This window comes from Salvelinus alpinus, chromosome 12 (assembly GCF_045679555.1).
Source record: "Salvelinus alpinus chromosome 12, SLU_Salpinus.1, whole genome shotgun sequence".
NCBI classification, from domain to species: domain Eukaryota; kingdom Metazoa; phylum Chordata; class Actinopteri; order Salmoniformes; family Salmonidae; genus Salvelinus; species Salvelinus alpinus.
In genome coordinates, this window is record NC_092097.1 from 13,933,792 (window position 1) to 13,960,811 (window position 27,020).

Below are 27,020 nucleotides of genomic sequence, written 5' to 3' on the forward strand. Positions count from 1 at the left end.
CCCCAACCAACTGTAAGTGCTGTTATTGTGAAGTGGAAATGTCTAGGAGCAACATTCGCTCAGACGTGAAATGATAGGCCACAAAATCTCACCGAACGGGATCGCCGAGTGTTGAAACGCGTAGCGTGTAAAAATCGTCTGTCCTCGGTTGCAACACTCACTACTGAGTTCCAAACTGCTTCTGGAAGCAAAGTCAACACAATAATTGTTTGGCGGGAGCATCATGAAATGGGTTTCCATGGCCGAGATCGGTGTGGAAGAACTTGACTGGCCTGCACAGAGCCCTGACCTCAACCCTATCGAACAACTTCGAGATTAATTGGAACGCCGACAGGTCTAATCGCCCAACATCAGTGCCCGACCTCACTAATGCTCTTCTGGCTGAATGGAAGCAAGTCGCCGCAGCAATGTGTGTATGCTAGTGGAAAGCCTTCCCAGAAGAGTGGAGGATGTGTAGCAGCAAAGGGGGACCACCTCCATATTAATGCTCATGATTTTGGAATGAGATGTTCGACGAGCAGGTGTCCATATACTTTTAGTCATGTAGTGTACCTTACAGTAAACCTAGTCAGTTTTTTATCCTTCCCATTTCCTAGTCCTGCAGTTTTTGTGGATTTCAGAGATTTTCCATTGTTCAGACTCCACAATGATCTGGCACTTCCTTCCTTCCCCTTATAACTTGTTCCACAATTCTGTCAGTTGAAAGATACGCATTTTGCACATTCACATAAATTCTACTGACCAAGTACTCAGTCAATATCTATTTTAGTAATGGGCTTGTTAAAAGCTACTAATTCATCATTTTAAATTCTACTAGCTTAATGTTTCACCTAATAGATTAATCATTGTTCACTGTATGAGGAAAACAATCCCTCTTGGTCTATCTGTGCCCATAACAGTGGGACTTTCTGCAGACAAATTCCAGAAAACTCATTACCCCATTGGTTAGACTATCACAGAGATCAAGATGAATGTATGTGAGAGCACAGCAGCATCCTCTCCACATAACCAGCCATGTGTGAAATCAGAGGTCTGGACAGGACTGATATCTTGTCATTATATTCCCCTGAAACCAAAATCCAAATTTATGTGATCTGCAAAGAAAATCTTCTCTTCGATAAAAGTGAAAGGGCAGTGTAATTGAATGATGTGCACCTGCAAATATCTTGACATGTAAATGTAGGTTTCTGATAGGTTGTGTCCTTCACAAGAAATGACACATTCAGCTCTCTACCATCAACACTTTAAAAAGATGGGATAAAACATGTTTCATCCGGTGGGCTTAGTTCTTCTCTGATAACTGATGGATGCAACGTTTGTTCAACATTTACTAATGTGAATGACCAGCATGATTAATAGATCATTACATATTTCAACCACCTTAGCTAGCTACAGTATGTCACATGCAATGCAGAGCAGAGCAGATCAGAACAGCTTGCAGATATTTGTTGATATGGGTAGTTCAGCAGGTTCAACATCGCTTGTGCGTGGAGCGTGCGTTTACGCAACGGAGAGCGCGTTTCTGGCACAGCTAGTGGGAAGTTCGTCTGTTCTGTGAATTGGCTGAAGGTAGGAGGCGGGGTGTGGATGGATGGAACTGTGCGCGATAAGGATATGCACCGGCAGCTTTGCTTCCTGGCTCCAACAGATCAGTAGTCTATAGAGAAAGATCAGTGGTTAATTGTACCTTTATGAGTTTTACTTGGTTACAGCAGAAGAGAACCCTGGTGGAATAATTTGTTTTTATCCGTGCGGGTAAAAACCTTCTGTTCATACAAAGAGTCCTGGAGCTCAATTCGATCATAACGTCGACAATAAAGACAAGGTAAGGAACTGTCCAGTTGCTTCTCAAACGAACCAAATCATGTTTTATTGATAATTGAAGCAATGTTTATCGATATCAATACTGATGAGGCTAGCAAACATCGGTCATTTGTGCCAAGCCTAACTTATTTATGGTATAAGTTATAGTTTCACCTGTTTTTGTAGGCTACACGCGGAGATTTTGTTTTTCTTCAACAATAAACCAACCTAAACTGGTACTTGCTCTGTGTTCTCTCCCTCAGTTCTATTACATTATCCTGTTGCCATTATCCATTACTTGGCACATGTTATACACTTAAATATTTTAAACAAGCTAGGAACCTACAATATGAATACCTAGTATTGTTATTATTATTATTATTACTACTTAGACACTGTACAAAAATGCATGTATTGACCCAGCTTATGGTGCCATTATCTACCAATTTGAGAAGAGAATTTACACATGCACATCAGGTGATGACCAAGCTTGGTCTCAAACTCACTACGCTTGCTATGGTTACCTAAAACAGGGAAGGATACTTAAGGTAAAAACAAAAGTAGGGTGGGTGGGCGTATAACGCGAACGTCTAACAACTCAAAGGTTGCCAGTTCGAATCTCATCTAGGACAACTTTAGCATTTTAGCTAATTAGCAACTTTTCAACTACTTTGTACTTTTTAGCTACTTTGCATGTTAGCTAACCCTTCCCCCAACCTGAACCCTTTTAGCTAACCCTTCTTCTAACCCTTTAACCTAATTCCTAAACTTAACCCCAGCACCTAATCCCTAGTCTAGCTAACTTTAGCCAGCTAGCTAACGTTAACCACCTAGCTAGAATTCGTAACATATCATACGTTTCCAAATTCGAAACATATATGTTTTGCAAATTCGTTACATATTGTATGTTTAGCAAATTCATGACAGAATTTTGTAACATATCATACGAAATGGGTGGCGGATATCCACAAATTAATACAAACCATACGAATCGTAACATAATACTAAAGTAAATTTACGTACAGAATAATACAAAATGCCCCGAGACCAGGTTGCATGACTGACTGAGGTACCGCACCAAAACATGCTTGTTTTCTTGTAAATATGCTGTAAACATGCACACATGCTGCTTTTCGACAGTAACACCAGTGTTACACTAGTGTATACACCCTAATGTTATACTAGGGAAATCGTGTTTCCACAGCTAGGGCGGACAGTGACGATTTGTGAAGAGCAGAATCAACTACATGATCAAAGCAGTTGCTTTGTGAGAAGGTGTTAAAGTTCACAGTTAACCATTGTTATGTAAATGTCAGCTGAAAAGTATCAGTGTCCTGGCTTTGGCCCCAAGAGAGCAGGTCCATCGAAGCCATGGCCCAGTGAGACACAGGTGCCGGCCTTTTGGGTAAAACACGGGTAAATCCTGTATGGAAATGCACCAACAAGGTGTTATTTATGAGCACAGCACGAGTCCAGGGGGACAATAAAGACATAACAGACAACGCTCACAGACACGGGCAGACACAAACAAACATCCAGCCACAGACTTACAACTTCTGCCTGAGTTTCCTGTTTCCTGGGAAAGACCAACAATGGGAGAGAGAAAGCATGTGATATCCTGTACGAGTTTTGTGTCACTCTGGACTCAAGTACCAAAATAAGGCCATAACACAATTTGATTGTAATGAAATAAAGTGCAATTGTAGGCTACACATAGGCTACTCAAAGTAGGAACTTTATAGTACAGTAAAGCCACAACTGACTGTAAACAGCAACCCGATCAGTACAAAGTTTGATTCACAAACCTCAGTTTACCTCAGTAGCTCAGTTCACTCGCTTACCTCAGTTCATTGGTGTCATTCAATGGTCGTTGAAATAGCTATACATGTTAAGCTATACAGTGCTAATGTGCCTGTCGCTACAGTGATATTGAAAAAAAGCATGAGGTTGGTTTGTAAAGGGGTCAATATTGAATTTGCAGTTCATAAAGTAAGTGTTACACAGGCCCGCAGAGACAGATGCAGAGGCAGACAGACACAGATGCAGAGCTATGTCTTATTATACTTGTGAGGACTTTTTGGGGACCAACAATTGATTCTCATTCAAAATCCTATTTTCCCAAACCTTAATTTGAAATCTAACCCTGAACCTAACCCTACGCCTTTTTACAAGTGAGGTCTGGCAAAATGTCCTCACTTCTCAGAATTTTAGTTGGTTTGCTATTCTTGTAAGGACTTCTGGTACTCACAAATACAGTAAAATGTGTACACACACACACACACACACACACACACACACACACACACACACACACACACACACACACACACACACACACACACACACACACACACACACACACACACACACACACACACACACACATTACAGTAGAGTACAAAAGCAGGACAGCATTGTGTTGACTTTAGTCTAGGATGTTCAGTTGCTTTTAATGGGCCCAGCGCTTCCAATTCAATAAAGCTATTAACTGTCACAGAAGATTCCATCGCTGGTGCCCAGCCAGCACAGATAAGTTATTTACCAATCAGAGCACATTAATGGACTCATCCATACAATCTAGCCTTTCAGAGTGTAAACGGTAGAAACATACCTTTTCTGTCTAGACGTAACTGTTTAGCCTACAGAAGCAACACTGTAGGCAACAATGTAGAAACCTGGTCCTGGGAATAGTGTGATTTCTCACCTTTAGACCAATCCTTTCTTTTGTCTTAAGATTTGGTTGTTGGCATTTTCTGTTTTTCCCACGCACCTATCATTTGAACGTTTTTCATGCACATTGAACAGGAAGATTGGTAGTTATTCGATACTGTGGTCATGCAGGTTTGTACAAATCATGTAATCTGACAGAGTGAGCAGGTCCTGTTGAATAGATTTTCCTGAACAGGGAATTCTAGTCTACAGGCAATACTCTAAACCCTTTACCGAATACAGATTACGACAAAAATACAAAATAGGGAAAAAAAGACTAATGCAATAAGTTAATGACCTCTCTCTTCTCAAAGTTATTAACTTTTGTAGAATTTCAAATATTTTCTCCAGTTCAGTATGCTTGCTTTAATGAATAGGCCTACGAGTGTGGCTATTCAACTTGATTATGGTAGTGCCTAATGTAAGTTCATGCCCCAAAGCAGTGCTGGTCAATGCCTGTTTGTGGGTCAACCGTAATCTTTAGGCTTAGCAGTGGAAATCAATTCAAAGCCCCTCCTACTGTAGATGGCAGGGTTGTCCAGAAAGGAAAGCTGAGTTAAGAGTTGAAGTAAATAATTAGAGTTCCAATTAGGAGTTTGGCAGGGTTCATTGTTTGTTTTTATGCCAGAGATCATGCCAGAGACAAGGGGGTGAAATTACTGTGAAATATACATACAATGCAAACAGAAAAACATCAAATGACTTGCACTTAATACCCTCTGTGCTCCCAGTCTCTCAAGGAAGGGAACTGTCACAAACATGGTTGACACTGTCAACAGGACTCTTTTTGTTGTTGGCTGTTACATTGCCTGTGCCCTGCTTGGTTGGTTATCTCTGGACCTTTTCCTTGTTTTACGTCTGCTTTTGTCCTTTCACAGGACATCCTGTGTATAACAAATAGTCTAACTTATTTTCATGTACTAAACCATGGACATTCTGAAATGTCCCTTTGTCAATTTAGGCACAGTCTTTTGAAAAACATAAATAAACTGAATGTTTTTGTTTGATTTAGCAGACATTTAAGAAGCAAGTGTGCTTCTTTGTCCTGTTCGATTTTTTTCTGTTATGGTTTCTGAGTGACTGTACTCATCCTCTTACGTGAGTGGAAGGTTTGAATCTCCTACTGTGACACATTTCATGCTTTGGTGTTCAGTGCGATGCAGAGTAGAAAGCACAGGGATTCGGCCTGAAAGGGGCTCCTCAGCTGGCAGGGAAGTCCTTTGGGAGGCAGGGCCCATATCATTTAGATGAAAGAGAATGCATTAAGCCAACAAGCAATCTATTTAAGGAGGAGAGAGGATTGCCAGTTTGTGGACAAATTCCACCCAAAATTCCCAGAGCACATGCATCTCCTTATACATAATTTAGAGGATGGATATAAGGATGGATTTATAGATTACCCATTTGTGTCAGTGGACATTGACTGAGGCACTTCACATTAAGTGCCCCTGTCTCATGGGAATAATGTGGGTAATGTCACAATTCCAAGCATCCAGATTCCAGACACTCCGTCTTTGGGCATGGCCCCATTCATACACAAAATGGAAACGGAAAATAGATTGTTATTGACCTATCTTTTATATGCCTATTTATGGGGAGCTCTAAGAATGAACTTTGTTGCTTTGAGAAACCGTGCTGCGTGTACGTTTGGTCACCTTACACCTCTCAGTGGGTATTGTGGTGTATAGGTAGGCTTTTAACAGGAGTGAGATGGAGCCTGAGGTATATACCAACCTCTTCCCCAATGGTACCACTGGCAAGGGTTGTGCACTGAGGAAGGCCAGAGGCTGTAGGGTAATATTTCCCTTGAGAAGAGCCAACATTAGCCGCACCACAGTGTAGAAAGCACCATCCTTTTGTTATTGTTTGTCTCTTCCTCAGTGTTGCAGACCAGCACTCAATTACGCTGAGGCTTGGGAACTGAGAATACCAACAAAGCAGACCCCGTCCCTGGCCTTTGCTCTGTGTCTGTCTGCTGGCTGTGGATGCTTTAGTATCCTGCTGCTTTGCCTGCAAGCTGGGGGAAGCTGTCGATGATCCTTCCTGTAATTACCGTGTGTGTGTCTCCCCTTCTTTTTATTACTCTCTCTTTCTCACTATATCTCCATCTTTCTCTCACACACACAGACAGACAGACAGACAGACAGACAGACAGACAGACAGACAGACAGACAGACAGACAGACAGACAGACAGACAGACAGACAGACAGACAGACAGACAGACAGACAGACAGACAGACAGACAGACGAGAGAGGAGCTGGAGTGCTCATTTAGGAGGTTTTTGAGGGCCTGAATGATAATGACCACTGAGAGAACTCTGTGCTGATTGGGGGGCTGGATATGGATGGAGAGACCTGAGCTGAGCAGCTATTATTCTCTCACTGTAGCAGCAATAGAGATGTTCACGGAGGCAGCTGTGTTCAGGGAGCAGACATACCCCAAAGCCTTGAAACCAGAGTGATCAATACTGCTCAGTGGTTAAATCCCCATGTGAGTGTTTCGCATGGCTACTGCTGGAGGGGTTTGCTTGGTAAAGACACGGCTAGCTAGCTACAGAGCCCTCTGAACCTGTGATGTATTGAGTTTTCTCCTCAATAGCTTGTCTAATGCCTGAAGTGTACTCTTTATTCTTATTGTCTTGTGTTTGCGAGATTGCCTCTCCTTGGACATGCATATACTCTGTTTGCTCATATTGGAAGACTGTACTGATCATGAAAGGTGTATATGTTGTTGATTTTAGGAGTAATTTCTGTGCTGTTTGGCAGATGGAAGACAATGTGTATATCCCACGCGTGGATGAGCCCTGCCTCATTAATGTTGTGTTCTGTGAGCCCCCCTCTCTCCCTCAGTAGAGGCCACCTGTCCTTTCCCCCTCCACACTGCTGTCCCTCCCCACCTCTTCAGATTCACAGAAGCAAGCTACTAAGCAGGTAGCCAGTAGCAGTCAGTCACCCTCACTGCTGCAGCTGCTGCTGAGAGGACAGGGGACTACCTGCCCCATGGACCAGCACCCTGCTGATCCATTTAATACAATGAGAGCCCTGATCACTACTACAGGAAGACAGCTATATGGGAATACGGCCCTGTTACAATGGGAACATTGAGATTGATATAAAGACACAAGGATACATTGTGATACAGACAATATAGAGAGTTCTTCAATGGTATACTGTCTTTTGATACTGTTAAGGGTGGCTCCACACTGTAGTGTAGGGTTCAAACGGGCTTGGTCACTTCCTAGACAATTCAATGCTACAGACAGTGGTGTAAAATACTTAAAACCTCTAAGGGATCGGTGTCCCTATACCGGAACGGTTTTTGCTAATGTGCGCTAATGTGACTAGAATGACGTTGTAACAGCCAACTTTCCAGGACATATGCATGTCTTATATGTGCAGAAAGCTTAAATTCTTGTTAATCTAACTGTACTGTCCAATTTACAGTATCTACTACCATGAAAGAATACCATGCTATTGTTTGAGGAGAGTGCACAACAACAAAAAACTTTTATCACGGCAACTGGTTTGATACATTCACCTCTGAAGGTAAATAATGTACTTATATTCAGTAATCTTGCTCTGATTTGTCATCCTGAGGGTCCCAGAGATAAAATGTAGCATAGTTTTGTTTGATAAAATAAATGTTTATATTCAAATGTAGGAACTAGGTTCTACAGTTTGAACCGCTGCTGTTTTTGGTTTTAAATATACTTAAGTATCAAAAGTAAATGTAGTTGCTAAAATATACTTAAGTATAAAAAGCAAAAGGGCAAATAATTAAATTCCTTATATTAAGTCAACCAGACAGCACAATAATTGTATTTATTTACGGATAGCCAGGGTCACACTCCAACACTCAGACATAATTTAACAACAAAGCATTTGTGTTTAGTGAGTCCTCCAGATCAGAGGCAGTAGGGATGACCAGGGATGTTCTCTTGATCCATTTCCTGTCCTGCTAAGAATTCAAAATGTAACAAGTACTTTTGGGTGTCAGGGAAAATGTATGGAGTAAAAAGTACATTTTAAATTAGTACTTCAGGCATTAGACAAGCTATTTAGGAATATAGTGAAGTAAAAGTTGCCAAAAATATAAATAGTAAAGTACAGATAGTACTTTAAAGTATTTTTACATAAAATACATATAATTTTTTTTTAATGACAGCATTTGCTTTCCAATCTACATTTTTGGCGCAATTGTATTTAAAAATTTGTGAAAAAAAGGCGAACTGACAGCTGCAACCAACCATAGAAGTATAATCCGAAGATTATTCCCATTCAAATCAAGACTGGCAACCATTGCTAGCGTAGCCATGAGTTTAACAGTCAAATTGCCAGGGTTAGAGGTTTCAAAAGCCTTCTATGGAGTATATGTCTATGGCCACAAAGCAACAAACTGTTCCACAGATAGAAGGAGCAATGGCAGTGGTCAAAAGGTGATTGAGCAATGATAAGCACACCAAATAAGGCATTAACGATAAGTAATAAAATAAAGACGGCACTTCTAAAAGCCTATTTCATACCATAGCCTGTTGAATTTGCAAGATCACTTTTCTTTCATTTAGATTTCGGCACAGATAAATGTTGCACTGGCTCGCCCATGGATTGCTGTTTCAGCATTGTCTCAATGAAGAGTTTGGCATTCGACTAGCCATGTGCGCCATGCACGCACAGCAGAGTTTCCATTAGGAAAATGTGGCAGACATTTTTTAAATTTACCGGACCCATATGCATAACCTGATTAGGGCATCCACCCATGGTGCTCAGAATGACAGAAATGACATTTAGTCACAGTGGAGGCTGCTGAGGGGAGGACAGCTCATAATAATGTCTGGAACGGAACAAATGGAATGGCATCAAACACATGGAAACCACTAGCCCATCCTCCCCAATTAAGGTGCCACCAACCTCCTGTGCATTTAGATGATTGTAATTCATATTAACAGAACATGCAAATCGAAGATGCAACGATGTGTGGTCCTTTTTTACCAAATTACAATGTGCACTTTGAAGATGTTAGAATAACTGTCCACATTCACTTTTCCTCAGCCAACAAGACGAGTAATGAACAGAAAAATCACTAGCCTCTGTCAATCTACTATAACCCATATTACTATTCACCCCAGTTGCCAAACTAACCCTGATTCAGATGACCATCCTACCCATGCTAGATTACGGAGACATAATTTATAGATCGGCAGGTAAGGATGCTCTCGAGCGGCTAGATGTTCTTTACCATTCGACCATCAGATTTGCCCCAATGCTCCTTATAGGACACATCACTGCACTCTATACTCCTCTGTAAACTGGTCATCTCTGTATACCCGTCGCAAGACCCACTGGTTGATGCTTATTTATAAAACCCTCTTAGGCCTCACTCTCCCCTATCTGAGATATCTACTGCAGCCCTCATCCTCCACATACAATACCCGTTCTGCCAGTCACATTCTGTTAAAGGTCCCCAAAGCACACACATCCCTGGGTCGCTCGTCTTTTCAGTTCGCTGCAGCTAGCGACTGGAACGAGCTGCAACAAACACTCAAACTGGACAGTTTTATCTCAATCTCTTTATTCAAAGACTCAATCATGGGAACCCCTACTGACAGTTGTGGCTGCTTTGCATGATGTATTGTTGTCTCTACCTTCTTGTCCTTTGTGCTGTTGTCTGTGCCCAATAATGTTTGTACCATGTTGTGCTGCTGCCATGTTGTGTTGTTGTCATGTGTTGCTGCCTTGCTATGTTGTTGTCTTAGGTCTCTCTTTATGTAGTGTTGTGGTGTCTCTCTTGTCATGATGTGTGTTTTGTCCTATTTATTTTTGTATTTTTATTTTACATTTATTCCCAGCCCCCGTCCCCGTAGGAGGCCTTTTGGTAGGCCGTCATTGTAAATAAGAATTTGTTCTTAACTGACTTGCCTCATTAAATTAAGGTTAAATAAATAAAATACAAATAGAAGAAAAGTTGACCTATTCTATTGGTCAGCTTGTGTCAAAATAAGTAGCCTATTCCAAACAGACTCTGGGCCAGTTGTGGGATGATAGATCCCAAATGCATACAACCAGTAGGCCTTGACTACTTGTTGTGAACGTGAACAGATCAGAAAGTTTAGCTTAAAATATTGATAAACTATTAGGCTATTTATTCACATTATAAGTGCAGCAATGCGCACAATGCAGTATAGGCTACGGGTAAATGTTCGTTCCATAAAGCAATTAGCGGGAAAACACCGTTGCCAATAGCGCACAGCACATGTGAGCTGTTTCATGTGTAAGATATTAAAATATTTTACACGCAGCTATTAGCATTGTTTGCTAATATGACTAGGATTGTGCTTTTGGCTACTGGACAATGAAAGAAAGTTGATATAAAATAATTGCCTCCACGGATGTGGTCTGATTTTGGCTAGGCTACTTTAAACCAAGGTACACATTCAGGTTTCAAACAATTTAAGTATATGTTTTGAAAATGCATAGCCTACTGCCTACAGTTCATTGCAAAGTGGTGTGTGACTCGCTGATAAAGCCTGCCTTCTGTTGCCTATGCATCTGCTGTTTGAGATGCTGTAGCATATTTCCTGCTCAAAGTCTCTGTATCTGTATGCTGTACGCGTGTGATACATAAGATGCATAACTAACATACTGTACACAATCGCAAATTTAATTCCACTAAATTATGCAAATTACCTATAGACCGATAAGCATGACCAGTCTAATGTATTTCCATCATATGGTATTCCATCAATGAATAGGTTAAAATGCATTATTTTGCAATGGGATTTTTCCTTCTTCTCCCGGACAATTGGCCTGCCTGAGTTAGCAGCAGGCGGAAGAGCAATATCCACCGTTGTAGTAAGGATAAAGCCTGACCTGGAATGTGATGCTAACGGAAGCTGGCTAGCTTTATAAAAGCCTAAGCAGGTCTAGCTTGTATACCTCACTGGACATTGAGAAAAACCTGATTCAGTGGCAGTGGGCTTGGCTCTAAAGCTGGATGCCTCGGGATCATGCAATAGAGACGATGCCACCACCCTCCCATAAGAGGGTGGCAACAGGTGTCATCCACACAATGGTAAAGTAATATTCACCCCTGAGGGAGAATGCAGAGACAGGGGAGGGAGGTTGTGTTAAAGGGTGCAGGGTGATGACCTTGATTATATTTCAAAGATATGCTACCCTTCAGGGATACGTTTGTCAAGATCATTCTTGTAGTCTGCTGTAACAAAGTAAAAACAGACAGGTTTACCCGTTGGCACTTTTGACAGTACAAACCACCTATGCTTAACTGTAAGCAGTATGGTTTCAAATGTCTTGCTGTATATGTTGTGCTTGTGTGTACGTATGAGACGGTGAGTTATAATCCTTTCCAGGGATTGTAGAGTATCAGAAGCAGTCTGCTACTACGCTCAGCACTCATGAACCCCCCCAACCCAGCACCCCTCCATGCCAAATCGTGAATCTCCAAAAGCTCAGTTCCCCGCCGAAGTGGACTAGAGAGACCCTGGGATAAGTGTTCACACGGTGACAGATTGAGAGGTCCTCTGTCACATTGGTGGTTTGCTGCAATGGACCAATCGTGACTAATCCAAATTGACTGCTGTGTATCCGCTAGCGTTTTTTCCCATAATGCCTCAGGGACTGTTTTGTCTATGAAATCCACACTCTGAGTAGTCACGGTCTGAGGTTTTCATTGTCCTTCTGTCTGTATTCCCAATGCATGTTTTGCTTCCCTATGCATGTTTTGCTGCCCTGATAAAGCTATGTAATTGATCTGATTATTTAGTTAGAGGATTGTTTGATAGTCTCATTACAATATCTAATAGTTATAGTAGTTATCACCTGGCAAACACTCTCTAATGGAGGATGTTATCTTTGTACAAGGACAAGAAAGAGCAGTGTATCAAATAAGTCAGTAAGTGATATGATGGGGTTGAGTTTAACTGCAGAGATGTACGTATTACGTGTGGTAGTTATATAGCTCTTTGAAGCATTGGTTTTTAGCATTGACAATACCCTATTTCTGCTGTGTGTGTCTGCGTACTTGACAGTTGGTTTATCATAGGGCTGTTACCGTATTACCGCCACACCGGTAGTCACGAGTCATGACCGCAGTCAAATTCCATGTGACCGTTTAGTCACGGTAACTCGGCTTCTTCAAGCTCTGATGCTGCTGATGGTCATTAGTAGCCTACCAGACTTGCTAACTACCTGGTACTCAGCACTCTCTTGTCCCTCTAATCACTCTGACATCAATGCAAATGTAATCGAAAATCAAATCAAACACTTCATGAGAGTCCACAAGCTTATGTTTTGCAACATTTCTATGCAATTGTGTGAGAAAACAAAGTTTTGATGGCCTCTTTTAAAAATAGGAGTATCCCATCAGCTTTCTATAGGCTAGGCCTACTATATTTATTTCTCAACATTCCTAATATTAAACACATTGCTTTGCTTTACAACAGGAGTATAGTCTACCTGGCTGGCATGAAAATGAACCACGGGAAAAGCGTCCTCCATTCGCTATTTAAGTGCATAGATGACATGTATTTTTCCCCCTGCCCCTGTTCTGAGACACATGCATGAAAATGGTCCATTCTCAATCAAAACAAATTTCACACATATATTATTTAGTATATGTAAAGACAAGATTAAACCAAGAATAGTCTGATGGGTGACAATATTAGCCTATCACTTGTGAATTATATATTGTCACTTGTGAATGATGTCCAGCTTTTATGCAGTAAGGCAAACAGAGCAAGTCTTTTTTTTGCGACTTTTTCAAATCATAGTCCCTCAACTTATGTAGCCTAGCCCATAGGCCTATATGTTTTGATAAGGTTTTTATCACAACTAAAGTGGCCAAACAGCTTCTTCAAATTAAGCACATTAATCTGCTTTACAACCGGTGTAGAGCCTAACATAGTTGTCAAGTGAGTTTCAAATTTGGGGAAGCTAATTTTCACCATTAAAATGTACGTTTATAATAAAGCATTACATGCATAGTGGCATTTGTGGTCAGTTTTGAGAATGGTGTTTTCCTGCTAACTAATTGCATTTTAGAACATTCGCGCTTAGCCTACTACCGTGTGTGCATTGCTGCGCTCATAATCTGAAGAAATAGCCTAATAGTTGATCAACATTTTTAAGATAAACGTTCTGATCTGTTGCATCAGCCTCATTGCTTTTAAAACGTTTTTGGATGTGAGTGGTTGCATTAATCTGGGATCTATCACATTCCACAACTGTCCCAGGACTATGTTTGGAATATTGATTTCTCGCAATAGAATAGGTAAACTTTTGTACTGTGGGGGATAGTAGATTGACTTAGGCTAGTTATTTTGCTGTTCGTTAAGCCTACTCATCTTGTTGGCTGACGAACAGTAAATGTGGACAGTTCTAACATCTTAAATACGCGTCTTGGAATTCGATAAGAAGGATGCGCGCAGTTGCATCCTTGATGTGTCTGTCTTTTACTTGTAGCCTACTTCGGGGCTGAGATGGATGCCTGTGAGGAGAACCTGATCACGTGACTGCATTGGCTAATAACAATTACGATATCTGAGAGAGCTATGTGAGTGATAGGTACTTAGGGAACATGCAGCTGGGAGAAGGGAATTATAATATCAACAACGGCCGCTGGCCGCAAAATGTATGGATGTTTTTAGGGGGCAGTACGGCCACACTAGGGGGATGCCGCCAGGAAATTGAAGGCATTATCAAGTGCTTGTCAAATTGTGAATGAGAGACTGATGAAGTGTGTGCAGCCTGTGCAAGAAACAAAGCAGAGCTCATGCCTTTCAACTTTTTTCAAATCATCATTAGAGTCTCATCATGCAGCCTTAGAATGTATAAAACATCTAAACATATAGCCCAACGTTTGTATCACAACTAAAGTTGCATAAATAACTCGATATTAAGAATATAGGAGGACCTGTTTCTTTGTTAACCGCTCAACACAGAATATGCGCACTCCCTCAGAAATTGTTTGGAGAAAACATCCTATTTTATTCAGCTATGTTAATTTGTATTCTTCATACTATACAATAATGCCACAGACTTCTAAGCAAATCTTGTCTGCTAAATGAACTAGTGCAGCCCATAGCCAGATCAGGGCCTAACATAAGAACAAGAGTATGGTATTCTGATCTTCTGAAATATACTACATTTTCTTCATATCATGTTTAAAATAAATTATGAATTTATTGTGTAGGCTATATTAAATGGATTTATTATACTTTTTAAGATGTAGATGTTCCAAAGGTCTGTATCAGTGGCTTGTAGGCTATGCGTGGAAGCCAGGAGATACTAAATGTTTTTATGTTAATTAATGGTCAATTACCGTGAGACCGGCAGTCATTTGCTTGACAATCACTGGCGGACAAAGCTTCATGACCGCCACAGCCCTAGTTTAGCATTCAGAATAACCTTTTCACTGGGTCCCTACAGACCTTCCTCTGGGCACCATTCACATTACTGTGGAAATTGGATGCATGATGGTGGTAATTCATCTATATTTACAGAACAAGGACAATTTCATTGCTGAACATAGCTATAAATAAAAACAGGAATTTTGCTATTGTGTTGAATAAAACGAGACAAGAAACATTTATTTTACAACATGACTGAACAGGGATGTTTTGTTGACCAGGCATAGCATGACACTCATGTAATTTATAGAATATTGTCACTTCCTAAACAAATACAGTATGTTAGAGGAGTTAGACAATCAAGTATGAGATATCAGCATACATGTTATATGAACCATTATCTGTCTCTCTCTCTCTCACTTGCTTCTTTACTTTCCCCCTGTCTTTGTCTGTCTCTTAGGACCCCCACAGAGAGCAGCCATTCATGACCTCCATCTCTTGCATATCATATTAAAACCCTGCAACTCCAGTTCATTTTTCCTCTCTCTAACAGCCTCTGCCTTTGCAAATCTCAGCAGCACCCACAATCCCTTGGGGCCGGGGGCTTATTTGATGAGGGCAGACAGTGTGCGGCTGACACCATGGCCTCCGTCCCACCCCCTCAGCCCCCTCAGCTCGGTGGCATCTGGGTTATGCACACTGGGTTTGTCACAGGCCTCCAGTAGGCCTCAGAGCAGTGTCCTGGAAAGCAGAGAACCAGGTCCAAAATCCCTGGACATAACAGATCTCAATGGGACGGTGGTGGCAGTACTGACCCCCTGACCCCTCTCCCTTTCCTCCACCCCTTGCCAGGCTGCACAAAGCAGGGCTTGACTGTACCGCCCCACCACACACAAAAAGCTTTTCTCTCTCTCTCATTCACCAACTGGAGCTTAATCACATGACTTTAATGGGGTATTATTGAGTGTGTGTGTGTGTGTGTGTGTGTGTGTGTGTGTGTGTGTGTGTGTGTGTGTGTGTGTGTGTGTGTGTGTGTGTGTGTGTGTGTGTGTGTGTGTGTGTGTGTGTGTGTGTGTGTGTATTAAACATATGCACTGAGAACTTCCCTTAAACACATAATGGGGACCTCTCAGTCACAGACATACTGAGAAAGAAAATACAAATCCTTCTCAGAATCTATAGTTTCATCCCTGGTTGATTGAATGCAGAATGTGTGCTTAATAGCAACCCTTCTGAATAGAGAGAGCTTATTGGAGCACAGGGGAAGAGTAAGTTATTAGACTTGATTTAATTTGGTAAACACTACAACGTACGAGACATGTAGCATAGTAATCAAGCGATCACTTATGCATAACTGCTAGACTTGATTATTTGAAGTGCTTTAATCCACTCATATTTTATTTATGACTACAAAATGTTCCCATCGGGATATCATGGTCTGGAACAGATTAGACACCTGCTCTGCTTCTGAACAGAGGCAGCAGTCAGGATACTTTCCATGTTAAGCCATGGCACTGCCCCTGTCACTCTGAAGGCATGGCATGGGCGTCATCTCTGAGAGGAAAGGGAATGCTAACACTGTCCACCATGCTGCCCTTGCCTCAGCCGTACTGTACTGTACGTGTTCGTGCCCTAGCCTGCCTGCCTGCCTGTCAGCTGTAGCTCTGTATGTGGAATGGGGCTGTGGCCCGTCAGCTGTAGCTGTGTGTCAGCAGCTGTTGCCCTGTACTGGAGCTGTATGTCTGCTGCTATGGAAGGCCATCCTCTTTTAGACAATTAACGGAGCGCTTACAGTACGTGGTAATTGCCATCCTAATGAAATTAGCTAGGGGACACAGATGCTTGATGATCATGGCAGCAATGTCATGCCCTCATTGTGTTCCCTATAGACCCAAGCCTATTAATACTGATAAGTTATGGAATTGGACTGAGAGGTATCTAAATTGAAACAGACATCCGCTGCCGCAGTACCAGAGCCAGAGCACGCCTGAGGTGTGTAATCATCTCCTCGAAGCACTCGCTAGTCAGATGAAAACGCTATGTGAACAGTTGTCAGGTAACACTCAAGACTATTGTGTACTCCTTAAAGGGGAAAATCATCCACTGATTTGGCCTCATTTTCTTTTGGCTTGCTCCTCCTGAAATGCTGGCGGCCATGACAGAAGCCAAATGTGAGTTGGCTTGGGGGTGTGGTTTGATAAGGGGTGTCAGAACCTTGCCCGCAGCTGTTTCACAACACTCAATTGCAACAAACAAACCTCTTGCAGGTTGTGTTCAATAACTACAGGCAGATGCATGGTGAGATGCCGGAGGACGCTTTGAATAGGTCAGTAGCCTCCAGAGTAATATGAGAATGCAATTGCTGAGTTTATGTAGATATTTTAAACTAAGTGTTTTTGATCACTTTAATGTAGTACATTTTTTAAATGAACCTTTATTTAACTAGGCAAGTCAGTTAACAAGATACTGTGCCTATCGGCGTTTTGTCTGGTGGTAATGGGGCTACCTTAGCAAACATGTCAGGGGTCATACCTTCCTTTGTGGTGTCCCGTATACAACAGGAGTTCCCTGATCCTAGTGCAGAATACACAGGGTTTCTCCCTCCACATATTGACTGATAGCATTGAAATTCAAAAAAAAAGAAAAGACAATACAAGTAAAAGTTGTGTGTATTAAGATTTTGATGCAGAGTGCCAGGTCTCTCCATTCAGAGACATCAGTATCAAGCCTGCCTGTCAGATTCCATCACATCTTGCAAGTCTCCAAGTGCTGGCTCCATAGATGCATTTGTGAACATCAATTACCAATGACAGTTAGGATAGGTGATATCTGACAAGGTCTTTGTGAGGTATTTGCAAGAGCCCCATTGATGGGCATGGCAAAGTAGATCAGTGAAATAGAATGGTAAACACAGCGATCAGGCTGGTTCCACCAGGTTAGGTTATGAAGTTGAATTGGGAAAAAACTCAAAACAGTTTTGACCTTTGACCAGGTCAAATGTCACCAACATGATTCAAGTGTCTTCCCTGTTCCTTTTATAGGAATCCTCACAGCTGGCCTTCTCTATGTTGCATGTTCAGCTGCAAACTGGACATCTCTCAAACAACTGCAGCAGGGAGTCCTCATAAACAATATATTTCCTCAACTTATGAGGTGGTGTTGACTAGTAGGGCCTGTGACAGGGTGATACAATAGACAGCCAAGTGGTGAATTGCATTTTGTTATCAAGAAAGAACAAAGATTTTTGATAATGCACTTCACAACCAAAATGACTCTACTACTTGTATCTGCTTGGCTGGTTAATTAACCTACTAGTTCATCAAACCGGGTAACTTTCAAACAACTTTTCACATAACACACCAATGTTAATGAAGCTGTCTGTCATCAGGGCAGTAACTCGGGTCACTGTCAGAGGCCTCATGGTGGCGTGTCCTTTTCATAGGAGTCAAGGGAGACACTGGCAGCAACGGAGGTGGTGTCACAGTGGTATTTGTGTCGCATGACACTTATTCTGAGCTTGTCTGACAAGCTGTGAAAATAACAAGTGAACAGTGAATAAAATTATTTTTCGAGGTCACTAAACCATTGCAATCACATTGCCTGACATGTTATAATACCCCTCTTTACTCCTTCTGGTAGGTCCCAGCATCTGTTCATGACCAGGGATCCAACTGTGCACTTTGTCTTAAAGAAAAACAGGGTCAATGATTGTCATCATCCCTCATTAAAAATATATTTTAAGAAATAACAATCTAGTTTGGAAGCTAATTCTGTGCTTTACAGATGTAGACTGACTGGCGCCAGATTGGATTAGATTCAGGCTGGTGACGACGTTACACTATGCAACCAACTGTGACATGTTTTGCTAATGCCACGGGTTGGTTTGGGTTTGTTGCTGCTACTTAGTACCATAGAGATCCTATTAAATTACTAGAGGGGCTATGTCATCAACCCTCAAAGTTCCAGAATGGGGTGAAAATGGCAGCCATAATTGGTCAGGGAGAAATCCAAACCAGTCTAATTGGAATGAACGGCAGTAGAGCAATAATACAGATTTTACTTATGCGGGAAAATAAAAGTAAGGGATGTGAATATCAGAAATTGTGTAAGAATTGTCAACCAAAAATGTTAATATAATTCTAAATACAATTGACAGGTTTTACACATTCTGTTTTTAAATAGCCTGTAAAATCATACATACACAGTGCCTTCGGAAAGTATCTGTTTGTCTTTGCCTCCATCCTGACTAGTCTCCCAGTCCCTGCTGATGAAAAACATCCCCACGGCATGATGCTGCCACCACGCTTCACTGTAGGGATGGTGCCAGGTTTCCTCCCGACGTGACGCTTGGCATTCAGGCCAAAGAGTTCGATCTTGGTTTCATCAGACCAGAGAATCTCCTTTCTCATGGTCTCAGAGTCTTTAGGTGCCATTTGGCAAACTCCAAACGGCCTGTCATGTGCCTTTTACTGAGAGTGGCTACCGTCTGGCAACTCTGCCATAAAGGCCTGATTGGTGGAGTGCTGCAGAGATGGTTGTCCTTCTGGAAGCTTCTCCCATCTCCACCGAGGAACTCTAGAGCTCTGTCAGAGTGACCATCGGTCACCTCCCTGACCAAGGCCCTTCTCTCCCGATTGCTCAGTTTGGCCGGGCGGCCAGCTCTAGGAAGAGTCTTGGGGGTTCCAAACTTCTTTCATTTAAGAATGATGGAGGCCACTGTGTTCTTGGGGACCTTCAATGCTGCAGAAATGTTTTGGTACCCTTCCTCAGATCTGTGCCTCGACACAATCCTCTCTTGGAGCTCTACAGACAAATCCTTCGACCTCATGGCTTGGTTTTTGCTCTGACATGCACTGTCAACTGTGGAACCTTATATAGATAGGTGTGTGCCTTTCCAAATCATGTCCAATCAATTAAATTTACAACCGGTAGACTCCAATCAAGTTGTAGAAACATCTCAAGGATGATCAATGGAAACAGGATGCACCTGAGCTCAATTTCAAGTCTCATAGCAAAGGGTCTAAATACTTACAGTACCAGTCAAAAGTTTGTACACACCTACTCATTCAAAAGTTTTTGTTTATTTGTAATATTTTCTACATTGTAGAATAATAGTGAAGACATTTAAACTATGAAATAACACATATAGAATCATGCAGTAACCAAGAAAGTGTTAAACAAATCAAAATATATTTATATTTGAGATTCTTCAAAGTAGCTACCGTTTGCCTTGATGACAGCTATGCACACTCTTGGCATTTTCTAAACCAGCTTCATGAGGTAGTCACCTGGAATGCATTTCAATTAGAGGTGTGCCTTGTTAAAAGTTAATTTTCTTTCCTTCTTAATATGTTTGTGCCAATCAGTTGTGTTGTGACAAGGTAGGGGTGGTATACAGAAGATAGCCCTATTTGGTAAAAGACCAAGTCCATACTATGGCAAGAACAGCTCAAATAAGCAAAGAGAAACGACAGTCCATCATTACTTTAAGACATGAAGGTCAGTCAACTCTGAACATTTCAATAACTTTGAAATTGTCTTCAAGTGCAGTCGCAAGAACCATCAAGCTCTATGATGAACCTGGCTCTCATGAGCACTGGCACAGGAAAGGAAGACCCAGAGTTACCTCTGCTGCAGAGGATAGGTTCATTAGAGTTAACTACACCTCAGATTGCAGCCCAAAGTAACAGACACATCTCAACATCAACTGTTCAGAGGAGACTGCTTGGATCAGGCTTTCATGATCTATTTTCTGCAAAGAAACCACTACTCAACAAATAATAAGAAGAGACTTGTTTGGGCCAAAAAAACACGAGCAATGGACATTAGACCAGTGGAAATTTGTCCTTTGGTCTGATGAGTGCAAATGTGAGATCTTTGGTTCCAACCGCCGTGTCTTTGTGAGACGCAGAGTAGGTGAATAGATGATCTCCGCATGTGTGGTTCCCATCGTGAAGCATGGAGGAGGAGGTGTGATGATGTGGGGGTGCTTTAATGGTGACACTGTCAGTGATTTATTTAGAAGGCACACTTAACCAGCACGGCTACAACAGCATTCTGCAGCGATATGCCATCCCATCTGGTTTAGGCTTTTTTTTATTTTTTTATTTATCCGTTATTTTACCAGGTAAGTTGACTGAGAACACGTTCTCATTTGCAGCAACGACCTGGGGAATAGTTACAGGGGAGAGGAGGGGGATGAATGAGCCAATTGTAAACTGGGGATTATTAGGTGACCGTGATGGTTGAGGGCCAGATTGGGAATTTAGCCAGGACACCGGGGTTAACACCCCTACTCTTACGATAAGTGCCATGGGATCTTTAATGACCTCAGAGAGTCAGGACACCCGTTTAACGTCCCATCCGAAAGACAGCACCCTACACAGAGCAGTGTCCCCAATCACTGCCCTGGGGCATTGGGATCTTTGTTTAGACCAGATGAAAGAGTGCCTCCTACTGGCCCTCCAACACCACTTCCAGCAGCATCTGGTCTCCCATCCAGGGCCTGACCAGAACCAACCCTGCTTAGCTTCAGAAGCAAGCCAGCAGTGGTATGCAGGGTGGTATGCTGCTGGCTTAGTGGGACTATCATTTATTTTTCAACAGGACAATGACCCAACACACCTCCAGGCTGTGTAAGGGCTATTTGACCAAGAAGGAGAGTGATGGAGTGTTGCATCAGTTGACCTGGCCTCCACAATCACCCGACCTCAACCCAATTGAGATGATTTTGGATGAGTTGGACCGCAGAGTGAAGGATAAGCAGCCAACAAGTCCTCAGCATATGTGGGAACTCCTTCAAGGCGGTTGGAAAAGCATTCCAGGTGAAGCTGGTTGAGAGAATGCCAAGAGTGTGCTAAGCTGTCATCAAGGCAAAGGGTGGCTACTTTGACGAATCTAAATTCTAAAGTATGTTTTGATTGAACACCTTTTTTGGTTACTACATGATTCCATGTGTTTTGTCATAGTGTTGATGTCTTCTCTATTATTCTACAATGTATAAAATAGTACAAATAAAGAAAAACCCTTGAATGAGTAGGTGTGTCCAATCTTTTGACTGGTACTGAATGTAAATAAGGTTTTTTTGTTTTTAATACATTTGCAAACATTTCTAAAATCCTGTTTTCGCTTTGTCATTATGGGGTATTGTGTGTAGATTGCTGATGAAATGGTTTTATTTAATCCATTTTAGAATAAGGCTGTAACATAACAATATGGAAAAAGTAAAGGGGTCTGAATACTTTCCGAAGGCTATGTGTGTGTGTGTATGTTTGTGTGTATATATGTATATACACTGCTAAAAAAATAAAGGGAACACTTAAACAACACAATGTAACTCCAAGTCAATCACACTTCTGTGAAATCAAACTGTCCACTTAGGAAGCAACACTGATTGACAATACATTTCACATGCTGTTGTGCAAATGGAATAGACAAAAGGTGGAAATTATAGGCAATTAGCAAGACACCCCCAATAAAGGAGTGGTTCTGCAGGTGGTGACCACAGACCACTTCTCAGTTCCTATGCTTCCTGGCTGATGTTTTGGTCACTTTTGAATGCTGGCGGTGCTTTCATTCTAGTGGTAGCATGAGACGGAGTCTACAACCCACACAAGTGGCTCAGGTAGTGCAGCTCATCCAGGATGGCAGATCAATGTGAGCTGTGGCAAGAAGGTTTGCTGTGTCTGTCAGCGTAGTGTCCAGAGCATGGAGGCGCTACCAGGAGACAGGCCAGTACATCAGGAGACGTGGAGGAGGCCGTAGGAGGGCAACAACCCAGCAGCAGGACCGCTACCTCCGCCTTTGTGCAAGGAGGAGCACTACCAGAGCCCTGCAAAATGACCTCCAGCAGGCCACAAATGTGCATGTGTCTGCTCAAACGGTCAGAAACAGACTCCATGAGGGTGGTATGAGGGCCCGACGTCCACAGGTGGGGGTTGTGCTTACAGCCCAACACCGTGCAGGACGTTTGGCATTTGCCAGAGAACACCAAGATTGGCAAATTCGCCACTGGCGCCCTGTGCTCTTCACAGATGAAAGCAGGTTCACACTGAGCACATGAGCACATGTGACAGACGTGACAGAGTCTGGAGACGCCGTGGAGAACGTTCTGCTGCCTGCAACATCCTCCAGCATGACCGGTTTGGCGGTGGGTCAGTCATGGTGTGGGGTGGAATTTCTTTGGGGGGCCGCACAGCCCTCCATGTGCTCGCCAGAGGTAGCCTGACTGCCATTAGGTACCGAGATGAGATCCTCAGACCCCTTATGAGACCATATGCTGGTGCGGTTGGCCCTGGGTTCCTCCTAATACAAGACAATGCTAGACCTCATGTGGCTGGAGTGTGTCAGCAGTTCCTGCAAGAGGAAGGCATTGATGCTATGGACTGGCCCGCCCGTTCCCCAGACCTGAATCCAATTGAGCACATCTGGGACATCATGTCTCGCTCCATCCACCAACGCCACGTTGCACCACAGACTGTCCAGGAGTTGGGGGATGCTTTAGTCCAGGTCTGGGAGGAGATCCCTCAGGAGACCATCCGCCACCTCATTAGGAGCATGCCCAGGCATTGTAGGGAGGTCATACAGGCACGTGGAGGCCACACACACTACTGAGCCTCATTTTGACTTGTTTTAAGGACATTACATCAAAGTTGGATCAGCCTGTAGTTTGGTTTTCCACTTTAATTTTGAGTGTGACTCCAAATCCAGACCTCCATGGGTTGATACATTTGATTTCCATTGATAATGTTTGTGTGATTTTGTTGTCAGCACATTCAACTATGTAAAGAAAAAAGTATTTAATAAGAATATTTCATTCATTCAGATCTAGGATGTGTTATTTTAGTGTTCCCTTAATTTTTTTGAGCAGTGTATATATCGTGTTTTTTTAACCTTTTTTATTGGAAAGCTATTTTCTTGTCTGCATTGTTTGAATGGAATATTGGCAGTGAATTTGAAAAATTTCTAAAATCATTCCTCAAACTGTCTGGCTAGCTAGCTAACAAACATACGGTGCAGATAAATTGTTCAAATTCATTTTTTTACACTATCTTATCCAGTGGTGGTTGGTGCCGTTTAAGATATAGAAATGTATGAGCCTTATTTCTATTACAGCATATCGGATGACTGTCATTCATATTCCATTCACCCAGCTCAGTGTAACATCCATAGGTTTAGGCTACTATATTATGCTCAAATTGTCCCTGTACCCATCATGAGGTTGCTACAACCTAGCTTTTTAAATTTAGTTTACAACGTAGGTGCAAAGGTCGAGAGAAAAATTTGAGTAATCAAGGTGACAGTGACACATTCAGTAACGCCTTGCACACTCTTGCCTGCATCTAGCTGATCTAGGGTGTAATCATTAGTCCAACAGTTGCAAACAACAGTTTCTATTCTATTCTATTTCTATCTATTAAAACCCCACCTCTTTAAGGAATACCTAGGATAGGATAAAGTAATCCTTCTAACCCCCCCCCCCTTAAAAGAGTTAGATGCACTATTGTAAAGTGGTTGTTCCACTGGATATCATAAGGTGAATGCACCAATTTGTAAGTCGCTCTGGATAAGAGCGTCTGCTAAATGACTTAAATGTAAAATGTAATGTAAATGACAAATTCATGTATGTTTATCCCCGTTTCGTTCCGTTTGCTTCCGTTTTAAGAAACGTTTTTCAACACAATCGGCAGAATTACTACGTCCCTGATCACACGCAAGCACAATTCACTTTCATAGCAGCCACATACAAGCAGCATCATCCCTTTGCTCATTATATAATTCCTTCTCACATCTACACGCTCTCTTCCTCTAACATTTTCCCTTCGCTTGTGCACAACACATCAGCTGTCTGTGACCAGGCGAAAAATCCTTTCATAGCCAAACATTCATATCATAACTGCTACACACAGCCTAAATCGTTGTTACCATATTAGCTAATGTCATAGTCAACATAGCTACTAGAACTAACGCGTTAGTTAACCCGCTACAATCATGCAGTAAGCAAGCTGTTTAGCAGTTACACCGGCAGGCCCCGGTGGCAATAAATTAATAAAATCAAGAGCCTAAGGTCTGCCGTCATGTTAAGTATGTTACTGTATAGCTACTGTATTCCAATTTAGGCATTTATAAGTGCTATTTTCAACCCGTATACAGGTATGGGTGTAAAAGGCTACACTAGATCAGGGATCTCCAACGCCTGTTCTGGAGCGCAACAGGATGTGCAGGCTTTTGTTTCAGCCCAGCACTAACACTGTGGGCTAGAACAAAAGGACAAATGTTGTAGACAACTTGCCTTACACTTATTCAGTAGTGGAGTCTAGTCTAGTAGTGTGATATTACTCCACCTACTGGTGATTTCTGGAAACTGCAGTATGTTCAACAAGGCAGCAGTTCCCTGATTCTCCACAACAATAGATTGTATTCTGGTTGTTAGAAGAGAAAAAACACAATTGGTGGTAAAGCACACTCTTGAAGTCATGAGGACAATAATTAGCACTGAAATAAATAGATTCCTCTGTGGAGCATATATGACTTGGATGGGGCTTGTCAGTGATGTGTTTATGAGAGTGACCTCAGAGTGAAGAGCGGGCCAGAATGTGAGGTCATGCTGCAGTCAGTGGTACCAGCCTCTCCAGTGGGTCTGTCATTATGGAGACATATGGGTGAATGAGCGTGAGAGGGACAGCTGGAGCTGTCCACTCACAGTGCGAGAGGAAAAGATAGATCCATACTTTCTTTCATCAGGGACTATAGGGAAAATTTGTAAGGTTTCACAGATCAGTGTGGCAGATAATACTGTACACGGCTCCTCTGCGTTGTATCACCACCACCATTCTTCAAAAGGCCCAGTTGAACTGAAAATGTGGATTTTGTGTGAAGGTAGTCTCATTCCCTTACAGTGCACTATAAGATTAGAAAAGCAAGAATAGTGTGAGGGGAAATGTCATAGAGCTGTAGCAATGTTTATAGAGCTGAATAGAATCTCCTCTTAAGACATGGGCATGGGTGATTTTAGGAATAGATAAAGAGTGGTTACTCCCAATGAGAGGTATACGGTTCTTACTTTCCTCTGAATTCACAGACAGTTTCTTGTTTTGGTCTCACCCCTACCTCTACCGCAAAGCTGCCGACTGGAGAAAAATCACACATGGACATCAGCTGTGAATAGCAGGCACCTGCAGACATTGTGCATGTGTGTGTTTCTGTCTTCTGGGGTTGCTGTATGTGCGTGTGTGTGTGTTTTGGCCTCTGCCTGTTATTTTGTCTCTCTTTGGAAGACAGCCCCTGCATGGCCATATGTGTTATAGGAGCAAACGGACCTTTCCCCTCTCACTGTGGAGGGAATCATCTGAATACTGCCTGGTCCAAGTCTCTGGATAGTATGGGATAGTAGATACAGTTAGAGGGAATGACACTACTCTGTTTAAAGTAGTATGTCATCTATAGGTCCTGCACTGGTTTTATATTGTATGTTCCTGCTTTATCTAGCGAAAACAGGCCACTGTTTTTATCAAACCAATGTTTTGAATATACAATTTGAAATATTAACCAGAAAGTATTTTGTAATTTTGACGTCGAAATGGAATAATTAAATTCCTCCTGAAGGTATATTCATAATGGAGCTAGATGTTAAAGCTACACTGCAGTGCCATACACTGTGCTTTATCTGTAGCAGATGCATTATTACAAAATGGTTCATGTTTTTGCAGTTGAACTTTACCCTGTGTGATTGTTTGGTTCAATAGGTATTTGTCTTTACCGCACTAGAAAACTATACTATAACTATAAGACTACACACATGTAGTCCAAAAGATGTAAGAATCATCTATGGCCTTCCAGTCAGGACAATGTGCAGATGGCACAGATGATGAGACAGAGATTTTCGATAGATGACAGTTTACACTTCTGAAACAGCTGCTAATGTTCCGTCGACAGTGGACAGTGCTGCTTGGGAACAATTGATTAGCCCATTTTTATGATGTAGCCAATGGTTTAGCTTTGTAGACAATATTTACCCACACAGTATTCAGGACTGTTATGAGTATTCATTCAACTTTGTTTCAAATAATCACTCGGATGTTGTTCAGAGGGCTTTGCAACGTGTTCTGTTGTACGTTTTGACTGCAGAATCTTTTGTGTTCTAG

At 42.0% G+C, this 27,020-nt stretch overlaps 1 protein-coding gene across 1 annotated transcript in view; it reads left to right on the forward strand.

The window, feature by feature from the left end:
- The first annotated feature begins 1,577 nt into the window (after positions 1-1,577).
- LOC139535572 (FERM domain-containing protein 4B-like) overlaps positions 1,578-27,020 on the forward strand; it is a 68,792-nt gene continuing 43,349 nt past the window's right edge. The window contains exon 1 of the mRNA XM_071335108.1: positions 1,578-1,825. The gene's annotated coding sequence lies outside the window, so the exon portion shown is untranslated. The remainder of the gene's footprint in view (positions 1,826-27,020) is intronic.